The sequence below is a fragment of the Sus scrofa genome, chromosome 1 (assembly GCF_054392235.1).
Source record: "Sus scrofa isolate SSC_HxYL_T2T_F1_AM1 chromosome 1, Sscrofa_HxYL_maternal_Yorkshire_Landrace_v2.0, whole genome shotgun sequence".
NCBI lineage: Eukaryota > Metazoa > Chordata > Mammalia > Artiodactyla > Suidae > Sus > Sus scrofa.
In genome coordinates, this window is record NC_139383.1 from 14,860,822 (window position 1) to 14,876,713 (window position 15,892).

The following is a 15,892-nucleotide window of genomic DNA, read 5'->3' on the forward strand; positions in this document are numbered from 1 at the left end:
ACGAGCCTGACTAGTTCTCCATGAGGACGCGGGTTCGATCCCTGGCCTCGCTTAGTGGGTAAAGGATCCAGCATTGCCATGAGTTGTGTAGGTCACAGCATGGCTCGGGATCCCAGGTTGCTGTGGCTGTGGTGTAGGTTGGCAGATGTAGCTCAGAACTGACCCCTAGGAACTTCCATATGCTGCAGGTATGGCCCTAAAAAGCAAAAAAGAAAGAAAAGAAATATTGGTTAATGAAATCTCTTTAATGGAAACCATGTTATCCCCACCTATTAAGAAGGGGCTCTCCCAATAAAATGTTACTCCAAGTATCAATGTGTACAATCCACACAGTTGTTTGAATCAACTGTATCATTATAAAATTTCCGTTAACAACAAAAAGAACACACATACTGCTTTAGGGTCATGGCAAATTAAAATTTAATATTTCAATATATATACAGCTATGTTACAAAGACCAAAAGGATAAGACCTTCAATCATAAAAATTTGTAAGGATAACATTTTGTAGGGGAAGTGTGACACACAGAGTTTTCAAGGAGAAAAGGGAACATTACACTTCATTTACTTACATTTAAATGGATCATAGTGGAACCTCAACTCATTATAGTATTACATTCTACTAAGAGGTGAATATTAAAGGTAGATAAAATAGCTTTAAAATATGAACACATATCAGAAATTACACTTTTCTCAAGTATTTGAATTTATGATAAAAGCTTCAATTCAAATTACAGAAAAAGAGCTGGTTTGTTTTCACGGCGCCCACAGCATGCAAAAGTCCAGGGCCAGAGACTGAACCTGACAGCAGTGACAACACCTGATCCTTAATCCACTGAGCCACCAGGGAACTCCCAGAAAAGAATTTTTTATACTAAATTAGGTATAATACAAGCAAAACAGTTTTTCAAAATCACCACTTCTCTAAGAACAAAGTGACCAAAACATTATACCAGAATACTGAGAGCTTACATAGTTAATTACAGGAGTCCCAGCTATGATGTAGTGTGTTAAAAATCTGACTGCAGCAGCTCAGGTCACTGTAGAGGAATGGGTTGGATCCCCAGCTCAGCACAGTAGATTAAGGATCTGGTGTTGCTGCCACTGTGGCTCAGTGGTAACAAACCCTACTAAAATCCATAAGGATGTGGGTTTGATTCCTAGCCCCACTCAGTGGGTTGAGAACCTGGCAATGCTGTGAGCTGTGGTGTAGGCTGACAGCTGCAGCTCTGATTCGACCCCTAAGCCTGAGAACTTCCGTATGGTACAGGTGTGGCCCTAAAAAGAAAATAAAAAATAAAATAAAATGAATGGACTCTTAGTGTAAGCCCCCAAAGGCCTTTTTAATTAATTTATTTTTTTATTAAAGTGTAGTTGATTTACAACAAAAAGGCCTTTTTTTTTTGCTTCTTAGGGCCACACCCATGGCACACAGAAGTTCCCAGGCTAGGGGTCTAATCTGAGCTACAGCTGCCAGCCTATGCCAGAGCCACAGCAATGCGAGACCCAAGCCCTATCTACAACCTACCCCACAGCTCATGACACCAAATCTTCAACCCACTGAGTGAGGCCAGGGGTCGAACCCGAAACCTCATGATTCCTAGTTGGATTCATTTCCGCTGTGCCACGACAGGAACCCCCAAAAGGCCTTTTAAACTCTACCCAGTTTACACATACCAGGCAGTGTTATTTTTGACAAAATGTAATCACATTCACTTATTTTTAATTGTCTTTCTACCACTTAGAGCAGTTTTTTCCAAATGATGGTCCTCAGAGCAACAGCGTCAGCAGGTTACCTGGGTGACCAGTTAGTGGTGAGTCCTGTGTGCCACAACTAGAACCTCTGAGCTGCAGCTGAGAAATGGTTTTCACAGCTCTCCCCGAAGTCCTTCCCCTCACTAAACTCTGGGAGCCACCAAGTTAGAGCCTACTTACTGGCTTGTATTCAGGTTTATAGATACAGATTTTAAGTAACTCATTAGCACCTCCATTTAATGTACTAAGTACTGAATCCCAGGTGACTCAATTCTTTCTCCAACCCCATCTCCTCATCCTATCCTCTCCCGCCTTTACAAAGTGCGTGTGTCACATGTGTTGGGAGAAGATGATAAGGATGAGAAGTAGAGAAAATTTTTACAAATACCTCCAATCCAAATCCTTTTTTTTTTTTAGGGCTCTCTCCACTGCTTCAGAATTGCCATTTTAAGAATTAAGGTCCAAATTCCCATTCCTTGAGGGAGCTTCACTCACAGAGGGTTAACAAATAGACTATATTTTCACTCCTGCACAATTTGAAAAAAAACGTAGATTTAAATATTTCTTTTAAAACAAACAAAATGTTTCTACATCCCCAAAATTTGTAATAGGCTGGAAAGCACTGAGGACTAAAAACCTACTCACAGAAGCAATCATTTTTTCATGCAATTCAGCAAGTACTCATCCACAGAATGTGCTCTTCCAGGCTCCAAGATACAGCGACATTAAAGGCCTCTCTACCTCCGTGAAGTTTACAGTCTACTGAGGACGGCAGCTAACGGCTTATAAGTAATCTGCTTATAGAGATGTCCTATAAAGAAATCTATAGAAGAGATGGCATGAAAAAAAAATCAGAACGGGGAACCCAGTAGCTAATTCAACAAAAACTTAAAATTTACCTCAGATTTAGATAGTATTATCTGAACTGCAAAACTCAAAAGAGATTGTAAGTATAAACTTGACTTAATTGAGCTCCTACACATGAAACTTGCAAATTTGCTTACCACAATTTTTTACAATATTGCTAACAAAAAAATACAGACTAGAGTGCTTCTTAAACTCATTCAAATGAAGACTTAAAGAGGGCAACAAACCAGTAACAAATACTTGGCTGATAATTCACTCTTAATACCTGATGAACTGGAATCCTCAAGTTTTCTTCATTATGTCTCTTTTATATCCTGTATTTCCTGGAGCAGCCAGGCTTTCAGAGTTAATCTGGAGAAGACCTGGGCAAAGCGGCCAGCTGTTATCCTATCTTCAGACTACATTTTAGAAATTAATAATGTTGAAACAGCCACCTTTTTCAAATCAGGACCCTGCTGCAACTCTGCAGATGTTTAATAAAAACTAAAACCAGGAACCTCCCCTACCAATGGTCAACCATCTCCACAAAGAAAAACAAGTTGATATATACACATATTAACTGGGGGAAGTAGTTTTCCCCTATAAATTTCATCAGTTATTTCACTTTCACACAAAAAACCGTGAGTCAACCACAATTCTGTAAGCAAAAATTTGGACCACCATTTTTTGTGAGAAATAGTGTTTCAAAATTAATGTCTTTATTTATTTTTTTGCTATTTCTTGGGCCGCTCCCGCGGCATATGGAGGTTCCCAGGCTAGGGGTCTAATCGGAGCTGTAGCCACCGGCCTACTCCAGAGCCACAGCAACGCGGGATCCGAGCCGCATCTGCAACCTACACCACAGCTCACGGCAACGCCAGATTCTTAACCCACTGAGCAAGGGCAGGGACCGAACCTGCAACCTCATGGTTCCTAGTCGGATTCGTTAACCACTGCGCCACGACGGGAACTCCTCAAAATTAATGTCTTTAAAAATGAGTTGTGCTATTTACTGATACAACATTTTATTTATTTATTTATTTATTTGGTCTTCTTGGCATTTCTTGGGCCGCTCCCACAGCATATGGAGGTTCCAGGCTAGGGGTCCAATCGGAGCTGTAGCCACTGGCCTACACCAGAGCCACTGCAACGCGGGATCCGAGCCACGTCTGCAACCTACAACACAGCTCACGGCAACGCCGGATCTGTAACCCACTGAGCAAGCGCAGGGACGGAACCCGCAACCTCATGGTTCCTAGTCGGATTCGTTAACCACTGCGCCACGACGGGAACTCCTTGATACGTTTTATGACTCTTTCACGCAACTTGGCTGACCAGTCTCAAAAGACTACATGTTACATGATTTCACTTATATAACATTCTAGAAAAGACAGCAAGTGAAGCACTCAGTAGCTGCCAGCGAAGAGTGGGAGGAGGTAAGTAAAGGACAGCTTGAGGAAGTCTTCTGCAGTGACAGAGCTGTCCTATATCCCAGTTGTGGTTACGTAAATATACACCTATATTCAAGTTCACAGACCTGTACACACAAAAAAGTTAATTTTGGAGTTCCCGTCAAGGCTCAGTGGTAGTGAACCCGACCAGTATCTATGAGGATGCGGCTTCAGTCCCTTGCCTCAATCAGTGGGTTAAGGATCCAGCATTGCTGTAAGCTGTAGTGTAGGCGGGCGGCTACAGCTCCAATTGGACCCCTAGCCTGGGAACTTCTACATGCCTTGGGTGCAGACCTAAAAAGACAAAAAAAATAAAGTTAATGTTACTGTAAGATAACCCTAAAAACTTCTTTAAATTAGTGATTATTTTTTAAATATATTAATGATCCTATCACTTGCTATAGTACTGCGCTAAGGCCCCTTACAGTTTTTTTCTTTTTTTGGCCATACCTGCAGCATATGGACGTTCCCAGGCTAGGAGTTGCATGAGAGTTGCAGCTGCCAGCCTACACCACAGACACAGCAATGCGGGATCTGAGCCGTGTCTGCAACCTACACCCAGCCTGCGGCAACACTGGATCCTTAACCTACTGAGCAAGGCTAGGAATCAAACCTGCATGCTCAGAGACAGCGTCTGGTTCTTAACCCACTGAGCCAAAAGAGGAACTCTCCACTTTTTAAATACACAACCCTGTGAGATAAATATCATCCCTGTTTGAATAAAACAAAACACAGGCTCAGAGGTTAATTAACATGCCCAAAACCTACTGGCCCACAAGAACATGATTCCAAAGGAAATTTGCCTCCAAAGCCTATTTATTTTTAAAATTTAGTAGTTGATTTACAATGTTCAATTCCTGCTCTAGAGCAAAGTGACCCAGTCATACATATATACATATATATATGTATTATTTTTCATACTATGCTCCATCATGTTCTAACTTAAGAGATTGGACATAGGTTCCTGTACTTGTATACAGCAGGACCCCACTGCTTATCCATTCCAAATGTAATAGTTTGCACCTACCAACCCCAAACTCCCCATCCATCCCACGGCCCTCCCCCTCCCCAAGGCTTTTTTTTTTTTTTTTTTTGCTTTTTAGGGCCCCACTAAGGGTGGGAGTTGAAGCTGCCAGCCTACACCATAGCAACACCAAATCTGAGCCTCATTTCCAACCTATACCACAGTTCAGGGCAACAGCAGATCCTTTACCCACTGAGGGAGGCCAAGGAGCGAATCCACATCCTCATGGGTACTGGTCGGGTTCATTACTGCTGAGCCACAATAGGAACTTAACGAAGGCTGTATTTTTAACCACTGTAATATCCTAGGCTCTTTCCCGTCTATTCATACATGCCAACCAATGTCTTTCCCAGTGTCAGAAAGCTATTAAGTTTACTCACTCTATTCCTAATGTAACACTGCAGATAACATGAAAATGTGCAGATGAACAAAATATGACTCTGGAGCAGCACTGTGAACAGAACCTTCTGTGACGACAGAAATGTTCAGTAATATCTGTGCTGTCCAGTACGGTGGCCTCTGACCCCACGAGGCTACTGAAGCACAATGTGGTTAGTGTGACGTGAACTTAGGCACATGTGGCTAGACACCATCGAACGGGACAGCACAGCTCTAGAGAAATAACAAGAAAGTGCATGCCACAGAAAGAAGCAACTTAGCAACCATGATGGCAACTTGCCAACAGTAAAACAACTCAAGGTAGACACATATATAGTCAAGGAGTAAAACTGAAAAAGGCTCCATCTCAAACATGTCCTAAGACCATGTCTTATCTTTCAAACATCCACAACAGCCTTCAAAATTCAGATTCACCACCAGCTGCATTATACCACCACCGCCCTGCACGTGTGTACTGCAGACCAAATTGGGTATTAAGTGTATATTGTGTTCCCCACTGGACTGTGAGCATCTGAAGAACAGATAGGTATTAACATCTCCACCACCTGCAACTATATCCCAAGGTTTTCTACACTATTTCGTCATTCAGTTTTAATGGGAGATAGTATTCAATTCTGTAAGCGTCTGAGTACCAGCAGTATGTATGAAAGGAAGTCCTTGTAAGGATCTTAGAGTGGGATGGGGGATACATTATACAGGTAGACAAATAAATAGCAAAGGAAGGAGGGTAACTACCTAAGTACGTAAACCTAGTGCTTCAGGGCAGAATGGAACTGTCAGGTGTCCTAGTGGTAAGAGAAACTGGAACGCAGTCTAAGAAATAAGCAGCCATTATTCAATTTTGTAAAACATGTAAGATGGTAAAGTGTGCCCCCACCTACTACTCTGCAAAGCCTAATGGATTTAAAAGGAAGGAAGGAAGAGAAACATCACAGCAGGGCACAGAAATTTATCCTGACTTCACTCACATCACCAGCGTCAGACTCACCCTGCTCCCTGTACCAGTAGGCCAAAGCTAGTCTTAGAACAAAGGCTTCTAGATCCAAAGTTTCCACGAAAATCTCACAGCAAAAAACATGGTAGTTTTCCGTACACTCAAACCCTGATTATCTTTTAGTTATCTACTTTTAGGTCTTGGAAACGTTAACACAGTCCAATCTTACAGTCAGTGTAAGAGGCAGCACATGGAGCTAAGAGTAGTTTAAATTCATTTAAAAGAAGTTCCCAGAGTTCCCGTCGTGGTGCAGTGGTTAACGAATCCAACTAGGAACCATGAGGTTGCAGGTTCAATCCCTGGCCTTGCTCAGTGGGTTACAGATCCGGCATTGCCGTGAGCTGTGTTGTAGGTTGCAGACACATCTCGGATCCCGAGTTGCTGTGGCTCTGGAGTAGGCCAGCAGCTACAGCTCCAATTAGACCCCTAGCCTGGGAACCTCCATATGCCGCGAGAGCGGCCCTAGAAATGGCAAAAAGACAAAAAATAATAATAATTTTAAAAACATTCATTTCATAAGCACATTTTCTGTTTCCTTTAAAAATCATTTGGGGGCAGGGGTACTGTATGAGGAGGCTGCAAATTCATAAGACATCAAGCATCATCCAGAGGCCAAAAAATAGAAAGTATAACTACTATCATGTAGCAGGTTGCACACTGGAAGACTAACAAAAGTCCAACACTCTAACTTTAGAAAAGATTGGGGTAAAAAATCACCAGCCAATTTTCTCATCTCTATCAGCACACAGATTATTCATGACAAAAACAAGAGAAAATCTGCTTAGTTTTCCTAAACTGAATGGGCTTGTGTAGTTTAACTTTTTTATATGCCTGTTTTCTCATTTTAGATTGAGGAAGGAGACTAGATGCCCTCAGAGGAAAAAATGTCATTAGCTGATATAATTACTTACAGATTGATTCAGCATGAATTCTGGTTCAATCCTAATTCATCCATGAACAGGAAATATAGGGCCATGGAAGTTATTAAAATGTCATAAATTCTTTGATTCTCCTCAAAACATGGAGCTTGATGCCTCTCCCCTTGGCTGTAGGTTCTGTGAACCCACAGCATGTGGCAGCAGCAGTGGGGTTTCCTCCTTGCTCCTGCTTGGGTCACTCACTCTAGGGGAAGCCAGCCACCAGGTGGTGAGGACACTCACGCAAGCCCAGTGGAGAACTGAGAACTGCTGAACGCTAACCTGCTGGAGTGTGGGCCCCAGAGAGCCTCCAACTCAGTAAACATCTTGACATAAAAAACACCTCATGACTGACCCAAAACGACCTAAGCTACTGCCAGGTTCCCTGACCCACAGCAATTCTGAGATATACTGAATGGTCACTGTTTTAATCCACTAAGTTTTGGGGTAATTTGTAACAGCAACTAATACTAAAAATGAATATACCAGTGTTTTTTAATCTGTGGACCCTAACCCATCTGTGATTTATAAAATCAATTTAAAGCTATTTTTTAAAAAATGAAGAAAAAAAAAAAAAAGAAAACCTAGTAAATCTTTGGAGTTCTCGCTGTGGCAGAATGGGTTAAGAATCTGATCATGGTGGCTCAGGTCACTGCGGAGGCTTGGGTTTGATTCCTGGCCCGGGTACAGTGGGTTAAAGGATCCAGCATTGCAGCAGCTGTGGCGAAGAAGGCATCTTTGGCTCGGATTCAGTCCCTGGCCAGAAACTTCCATATGCCATGGGTGCAGCCATAAAATTTTTTTAAAAACCTAGCAAATAATAAAAAGTTACAAAAGATAGAGTATACAATTCAAAATAACATTACTACCTCAAAGTTTTTTCAACCTTACAAATATGTGTATACCAAATAGCATTTAATAACACTTTTTTTTTTTTTTTTTTTTTTTGTCTTTTTGCCTTTTCTAGGGCTGCTCCCTCGGCATATGGAGGTTCCCAGGCTAGGGGCCTAATTGGAGCTGTAGCCGACGGCCTACACCACAGCCACAGCAACGCGGGATCCGAGCCACGTCTGCGACCTATACCACAGTTCACGGCAACGCCGGATCCTTTAACCCACTGAACAAGGCCAGGGACCAAACCTGCAACCTCATGGTTCCTAGTCGGATTCGTTAACCACTGAGCCACAACAGGAACTCCTAATAACATATATTTCTTAGAATCACAACCTAAAAGGTTTGAAACCTACCAGCCTACACTAATAGATTTAAAACAAAAAACTCCCGGAGTCCCCATTGTGGCTCAGCGGTCAATGAACCCAACTAGTACCCATAAGGAAACAGGTTCGATCCCTGGCCTCACTCAGAGGGTTAAGGATCCAGCATTGCAGTGAGCTGTGGCGTAGGTTGCAGACGCGGCTGGAATCCCATGTTGGTGTGGCTGTGGTGTAGGCCGGCAGCTGTAGCTGCAATTCAAACCCTAGCCTGGGAATCTCCATATGCTGCAGGTGCAACCCTGAAAAAAAAAGTTCTCCTGTGGCACAGCAGGTTAAGGATCCTGCCTTGTCAATACAGAGGTGTGGTTCGCTCCCTGGCCCAGAAACTTCCAAAGGCCACAAGACAGGCTGAAGGGGGGAAAAAAAAATCCCTAAAAGGAATCCTTGAAGGAATATAATCTCAATAACAACCAACTATGCAATAAACATTTTCAATAAACTTTTAAGGAAAACAACAAAAGAGAAACACTCAAAAATACATTTTTCCTCTATGTTAAATATGGTTTTATGAAACACAGAAGGCATGGTATCTACCCTAGACTTAAAAACCTAGCATGATCTAGCATGTAAAAAAAGCACATTCTGGGAGTTCCCGTTGTGGCGCAGTGGTTAACGAATCCGACTAGGAACCATGAGGTTGCGGGTTCGGTCCCTGCCCTTGCTCAGTGGGTTAACGATCCGGCGTTGCTGTGAGCTGTGGTGTAGGTTGCAGACGTGGCTCGGATCCTGCGTTGCTGTGGCTCTGGCGTAGGCCAGTGGCTACAGCTCCGATTAGACCCCTAGCCTGGGAACCTCCATATGCCTCAGGAGCGACCCAAAGAAATGTCAAAAAGACAAAAAAAAAAAAAAAAAAAAAAAAGCACATCCTTTTCCCAATCCAAGAGTTACAGGACATGTCATAGGACATCCTTCCAAAAGTTATGTAGTGAGTTCGATCCTTGGCTTCACTCAATGGGTTAAGGATCCGGCGGTGCCATGAGCTGCAGCGTAGATCACAGTTGTAGCTCGGATCCTGTGTTGCTGTTGCTGTGGCGTAGGCTCCGATTTGCCCCTAGTCTAGGATCCTCCACATGCCGTGGGTAAGGCCCTAAAAAGACAAAAAAAAAAAAAAAAGTTATGTAGTGAAAAAGCTACTTTGGGATCTACCCATATGTATTACTTCCTCTTACTGTTACTTTCATCAACAATGTTAAAGGAAACTCCATCTTCAACCTGAGCACACACAAATTTTTGTCAGAATAAAAAAGTTACATACAATACTCTTAAATTGTTTTCTACCCACTGTCCAAGCCTCACTGAACTGTGCTCTTCAGAACATAAGCAAGTGCCTATTTTTCTGGTTGCACAAAACTTTCGGCAACACAAGACTCTATAGAATACTTATGTATAACGTGATGAATCTACTCAGATCATTCGCTCACACTGTGATTTTCTTTGAGGTAAAATGTGTGAAACTATTTTTGGAACCCTAATTTGCCAAATTTATTTTCAAACTGCAAACTGCAGAATAAATCAGTATGGAAACACTAAACAGATGACTTTTTTTTTTATTACTTACCTCATAGGCTACTATCCCTCAGCAAGAACTGAGTTTTCTCCCCAACCTTTACATATTTGTCAGTTTCTACTTCAATCAGTTGTAGAAAGCAGATAAAATTTGTATAGCATTACTTATAATGCTAGTACTTGATAAGGGTGACTAAAAATCAAAATAATTGGCATACTTAGCAAAAACCAAGTACACACAATTAGGCCTTGAAAGAACTAGAAGCAAAGCAGTCCAGTTCTAAATTCAAGAGCAAGAGCTCTAGAAGACCTAGATGCTCCTGACAGCTTTCTTCTCTAATAAAGGTTCAGTTTCAAGAATAATCCTGGCTTTATTTCTACACAACTATATATAGAGTATGGTACTGGGAAACTTATTCATAAGAATAAGCATAATTACTTTGACTCAAGGCCAAATACTCAAGACACAGAGGCATGTTTCTGCCCAATGGCTTCATCTAAAACTTTAGCATTAGTTTGCCCAATTTTTCCTTTAGTTTCTCTTAAATCAGTTCACTCTCCATGTAAGTACTCATCAGACCATAAACTTAAAAGTTCAGAGTCAGAGTCTAAAAGAATTAGATCTCGAACTATGTCCCTCCAATCAAAATCATTTCAGTTTCCTAATGAAACAGATCTCAACTGCAGAGTCAATCCAAGGAACCTGGCCTGCCAGTCTGATGGCCAACTTTGTTTTAGTCATACCGCACCAGAAATACTTATACCGGGGTCGACATTTGGTTTTGCAAGGCAGGCATTTAACACTCAACAAGTCATTTATCTAGCTGATCAAAAAAGAAAGTTCAAGGCAGGTATGTACTAAATCTATTGGCTCTTAGACCACTAAAGTTACACGGCTGCTTATTTTGTTTTCAGACAAGAAGAAATTAGTCATCACTAGCCACAGGTACAAGCAGATTACCAAATCACACTCAGATTTTTAGCAGTGACACTTCTGCATGTTAAACTGTCTTAAGATAGTAAGTTTCCCTTAAGTATTTTGTCAACTATGTGCCAGGGCACTGTGCTATGTAAACCAAAATGGGTTCCACATCAAATCAAGGCCCTTATAACCAAGACACCATGCTTTAAAAGCAGAGGAGCTGGGGAACTGCTGCCTTCATTTCTTTACAAATTAAGCCATATTCTTTTTTAAGTCTTCAAAACCCTAGATAAGTAAATCATTAAATGCAGTCTTCGAAGGGCTAAATCATACTTCTAAAGATATAAATTCTAGCAAAACTACAACAACGCAAAAGTAAACCTTAAAATGTTAAGAATGGCCTTCAAAGACGATTAAGCCCCATGCCTGCCATGTTACCAAAGTTTAGGACCTTCCTGTTAAAAGATTTCAGGACCTCTAAATTCAACAGAATGGCCAACGCTAGAATCCACTCTCTAAGAGTACCGCAGAGACCAAAACTTAAAAGGAATATAAATTGTTCATAAGTAACAAACATGCTTTGCAGACTTAGATTTTTTCTGGACCAAAGTTTCATAAGCTAAAATCCAACTACTGAAATATGCATCCATTCAAACCTAAAAGAAACGTCTTACATCACAACCAACTAGTCTTAAGGAGCACTTCTACCTTTCCATACAACACAAACAAGCATTTCTACTCCAGTAGACTGCTCAATTCCCACTGGTGATAAACAGGTATTAGCGATTTACAAGTATCGACCTGGTTCTCAGGTCCACTCCAATTCTGGACTTAAGGCTAAAACTTATGCTAACACGGGAAGCAGAAATACAAAGGTGTAGGCCAAGAGATGTCAAGCAGAGGCTTGCAGAAGGACCCAAGCAGTAGTTCTCCACCCCTTCTCCGAGCATCTCCAGGATAGTCCTACCTAAACATTTTATGTAAACATGGGACTTAGGACTCAAGCCTCCAGCCCCAATAGGTGGAGAGAAGTTTCCTCGCCTCGGCTGCACATGGTTTGCAGAAGTTTGGCTGGAGCAGACAGCGGAGCCAGGGTGGGAGCGGCAGTGTACTTAGTGCTGCAGGCGGCGGCGGTGGCGGCGGCGGCGGCGGCGGCAGAGCAGCAGGAGGCGGAGGCGGGCGGGGGGAGGGGAGGCGGCTGGGGGGGCGGAGGGGGCTCTTGCCGCCACAGCTCTCTCGCCGCCTCTCCCCCCCGGCGGGAGCCGCTCTCAGCCTCTTTGCACTAGTCGCTCCGCTCTCTCGGTCATGTGACCTTAACGTAACCGGACAGGAAAAGCCCCGCCGCCGCCGCCGCCGCCGCGCCGGAGACACCGACCGCGGCGGCAGCAGCAGCAGCAGCAGCAGCAGCAGCGAGAGGCAGAGGCGGCGGCGGCGGGGAGAGCACAGCCAAGGCTACCCAGCGGTGCCTCCTCCACACCCCCCGCCGCAGCAGCACCGACGACAGGTAAGCACGCACCGCCTCCGCCTCCCGGGGCCGGTGCCCACGTGCCGCCCCCGGCCCAGGCTCCGGAAAGACGGAGGAGGGGCGGGGGCCACCGGAGCTCGCAAACGGTTCCGGCAGCAACGGTGGCAACAAAGAAGACGAATGACCCCCGTCCCGGGGCTTCGGGTGAAGGCAGGCGGAGAGCCCGGACCACCTGGGGACCCGGCTCTGGGAAGCGAGGGCAGGAGCGCCCCGTGGGGGCGGGGGCGGCGGCGCCTGGCGCCGGGGCTCTGGCTGCCTGACAAAACCATCCCCCGGAGCCAGGCGGCGGCGAGTCGGCGGCGGCTCCATCCGGGGCCTTGCGGGAGGGGGAGGGGACGGAAGCCGAGAGGGCGGGCGGCGGAGCGGAGGGGAGGAGGGAGGGAGAGAGGGAGGGAGGAAGGGGAGGGGGGCGATTCGCGTTCCGTTCCCCGTCGCCGGTCCCTCCCTTCCCGCCGCCACCGCGAAGCGCGTCCCGAGCGGCGGCTGCCGGTGAGTGTCCCGCGCTGGAGCCCCGAGAGGCGGGCCCGTCAGGTGCGTAATCCTTCCGACGCCTCGCCGCCGCCTCCTGCTGCTACCGCCGCTGCTTCTTCGGCGGCAAGGCCGCGAGCTGCGGAAGTGGGTTTGGGGGAGGGGAGCGGAGAGGGAGGGGGAGGGGAGGGATCCGGTCCGACCGGAGCAGGCCCGGCCTCTCTGGCGCTTCTCCCAGCTGCAGCGGCTCCTACAGCTGCTGCCGCTACTGCTGCGGCTCCGCCTCCCCGCTCGCGGGCGGGGGCGCGCACGCGCGCTTCCGGCCTCCTCGGGTCTCGCGCTGTCTCCCGCTCTCGCGCGCGCTCTTCCCCTCGCCCTGTCTGGCCACCCCCCCGCCCCGGCGCCGGAGCAGTTGCGCCGGCCGGGGCGTTGCGCACGGCGTCGGCGTCGGCATTGTGTTAAACTCCGCGGGACTTGGGGCGAGCGCGCGCGCGCACGCGGGACTGAGGGAAGCGGCGAGCGTGCAGCGCGCCCCGAGTGCGTCGCTCCTCCTCTCCCCTCAGCCCCTCGGGGATGGGGGCGGGGCCGGGGGGTGCGGCGCCCCGGCTCGCCAGGCCCCCGCCGGGCCGGCCGGCTCCACCCCCGGCCCCCGCCCCTTGGGGCGGGGGGCGGGGCGGGGCTGACAGGGCGGCCGTTGGGCTGCCCTCCCGCGGGAGGGGAAAGATGCGGGCCTTCTTGGGCGCTGTCTGGGCTGCCCGCTGCGGCTCCGGGCTCGCTGAGCCGGCGGCCTCGAGCTTCCGCTCCTTGGGCGATTTGCTCCTCCGATAAGGCCCCGGCCAACCCAGAGCTGCGCTGTGGTTTCTGACTGCCTGGCCTTGGGCGGTGGGACCGGCTTCGGAGCCGCGCTCCCGGCTGATGCGGTCCTTTACCCCCATAGGGCTCCGCGAAGGGGAGGTTGGGATCAGGAAAGCTGCTTCCCGGGGCCGAGTCGTTTTCTCGTTGTAGCCAGACCCCCAAATCATCAATTTTTAAACAACGCTGCAAAGGGAACTGGTAATGCAGAAGATGCTTAGGATGCACGGTTTTTGTCACTTTTAGCTGGTAGTGAATTAAGAGGGCAATAAAGCAAGCAAGGGCAGCAGAGTGGGCAAGAAAGTGATTGGACAGGGTGAAAATGCAGTTAGTTATTGCTACGCAATTTACTGCAAGAACTTCAACTGCTGAACTCCTAATTACGCCTTAGGGAAATAACCCACGCTCCTTCCCCACACCCACCCCGCTGCAGTGTTCATTAGCTCTTCATCATACAATGGTGTGTGAGTCTCAAGTCGATTCATTTTCATAGGTTATTTTAAAAGTAAAGCATTAAGGAGATCGGAATCACAGACTCAAACAGAACTCCAAGGGGCTCTGGGTTTCCTTAAATGGGCTGCCCTGTCCTTTCTAGGACAGACCATCTATGTTGACTGTGATGGGTCCCTGGACTATGTAAACATCACCAGCATTTTAGTCCTAGGAGCCTGAAATTGTAATAGAAAATCAGAATTAAGGCATTTTAAACCCTCGTTTTTATGATTTATTACACATTAATTGTTAAATTTTTATTTTGCATTCTAAGCAATCTGGGTGTGTGTCCAGGGTGTTTTTCAAACTGTAAAACGGTAGTTTTTAAGGAGGAAGTTTATGACTAATGCTACATTCCTTCATACTTTATACTAGGCGTTTCTCACTTAATAAATGTGTGGTTTGCATAAGGTTATTTTCTAGCCAAAGAATTGACTTGTTAATTGAAACCGTCACAAGATCTCAGAGTGTAAAAAGCACACCAGTGGTATGAGTGCCGCAAATGGTCAGTAGTGGAGGAGTCCTGTTAAAGGGCAGCAGATAAACCACCCCTAAACCTGTCGCACAGTCCAACTGCTTACTTGCCATTTTTAAAAATTCTTTTCAAAGAGGGTGTAAAAAATTGGTGCTCTTCAAACCCTTCCACTGAAATACTCCAGCAGCAGAGAATAAAGCATGTTTTAGGTCATAGAATAAAAGCTACCATGATGACAGTTTCTTCTTGTTTTTTTAATCTTTTTTTTTTTTTTTTTTTTTTTGTCTTTGCTGTTTCTTTGGGCCGCTCCCGCAGCATATGGAGGTTCCCAGGCTAGGGGTTGAGTCGGAGATGTAGCCACCAGCCTACACCAGAGCCACAGCAACGCGGGATCCGAGCCACGTCTGCAACCCACACCACAGCTCACAGCAACGCCGGATCGTTAACCCACTGAGCAAGGGCAGGGACCGAACCCGCAACCTCATGGTTCCTAGTCGGATTCGTTAACCACTGCGCCACGACGGGAACTCCTGCTTTTTTAATCTTAATGATTAATATGCTCTTTACACTATCCTCCAAAATCTGCACTTTTGTAATACAAAATTTTTATTGTTACATAAAATTTGATTTTCCCCAGCCCTCCCAGAAGATACACGTTCCTGTGTAAGGGAATATGCTTTCCCCAGCTTGAGAAGCACTGGTGTGGAGCTAGGGAGTGAAGGAGGCATCAAAGCCTAGTATGTGGCATTGGCTTGAGATCAGCGGCTCTGGAGTTGGGAGACTCCCCCGCCATCTCCTGTCTCTTGTTGTTTCATCCCTAGACCCACTCACCTTTCTCTGAAGTACCTTTGAAACTTTGGGTAGTTAGCTTGGCGCCAGGGCATCATAGTGAACTGCTGGTCAGCTGGATTCTTTACCATAAATTTCAAAATACGCCTGACAAAAAGGGTGTTTGCCACCTTTCCTACTTCCTTATGATCTTTGGGTCACAAA

General features: G+C 45.9%; 1 protein-coding gene and 1 long non-coding RNA gene across 9 annotated transcripts in view; one reads left to right on the top strand and one right to left on the bottom strand.

Moving 5' to 3' along the window:
- Window positions 1–396: 396 nt before the first annotated feature.
- LOC146405934 (uncharacterized) lies at window positions 397–3,497 on the bottom strand. The gene is made up of 2 exons (XR_014844599.1): window positions 2,400–3,497; window positions 397–2,281 (listed from the first exon to the last, which is right to left on the bottom strand). It is a non-coding gene; the product is annotated as an uncharacterized LOC146405934 (long non-coding RNA).
- Window positions 3,498–12,216: 8,719 nt separating this feature from the next.
- The window catches only part of ZBTB2 (zinc finger and BTB domain containing 2), a 29,261-nt gene continuing 25,585 nt past the window's right edge, over window positions 12,217–15,892 (top strand). For 2 of the 8 annotated variants that reach the window (XM_021086753.2, XM_021086767.2), the window contains exon 1: window positions 12,217–12,591. The gene's annotated coding sequence lies outside the window, so the exon portion shown is untranslated. Of the gene's footprint in view, window positions 12,592–12,693; window positions 12,763–12,989; window positions 13,144–13,764; window positions 14,393–15,892 lie in introns of those variants that run through there. The other 6 variants (XM_021086762.2, XM_021086769.2, XM_085023725.1 and 3 more) reach the window with 4 other exon arrangements.